Below are 921 nucleotides of genomic sequence, written 5' to 3' on the forward strand. Positions count from 1 at the left end.
CTTGGGCTTGGATCAGCGCTTCGTGGGGGCGTCCGGATCATGGGAGAAGCAGCACCTCCACCAGATGTCACGTGGTCGTGACGTCGACGAACACAGCAGTCGGCGTTTGTAGGATGAAACTGTTTATTTGGCCGAACTTGTGGCCGGAAAATGAGAACTAGAACTACAGCAGTGCACGCTGTACAATGATAGCGGCGAACAGGGCGTCGTCCGTCGATCAACTGACAAGCGACCAAGCGCGTCGGCTTTTATACAGGCGCTATCGAACTTTCCAGCAGTATCGCTGGTGGCGGCCTTATCTCTAGACAAAACTGGAACATTCGCGTGCGGGGCGCAATCTTAACAAACCGATGTACTACAATCGCGACGCTTCTAGAACACTACTTCGCGGACAGCGTCGAGCGTTGATAACCGTCCCTGCCGGTCAAACCCGAATACATCAAAACACGACAAGAAGTGGGCGTGGCAATATATATATATATATATATATATATATATATATATATATATATATATATATATATATATATATATATATATATATATATATATATATATATATATCCGGGACAAGACGGCGACGGCAAAATGCGCCGAGAGTATTCATATAATTTCTATTGCAATAAAAGAGCCACATTCAGAAACCTAAACTGGGATAAATTTCATAGGAGCCTAAACCGCGCCTATGTATGTTTCACTTTTAATACAATTGTAATCAAAATGGGGCAACACATCATTGTATCATGAAATAAAAAATGCAGTTTTGAATAAAAAATGAGCCAAATCCTGAATATGTTTCAATCACACTGAGCCAGGTCAATTAAACCAGCGCTTCGTAAGCAATCGTGACCAAATCAACCAACATGGCCGCATCCAATCGTTTCATTTGTGTCCCAGTTGCTTGGCTATCGTGCTTTCGTT

Source organism: Rhipicephalus sanguineus, chromosome 3 (genome assembly GCF_013339695.2).
Source record: "Rhipicephalus sanguineus isolate Rsan-2018 chromosome 3, BIME_Rsan_1.4, whole genome shotgun sequence".
NCBI classification, from domain to species: Eukaryota; Metazoa; Arthropoda; class Arachnida; order Ixodida; family Ixodidae; genus Rhipicephalus; species Rhipicephalus sanguineus.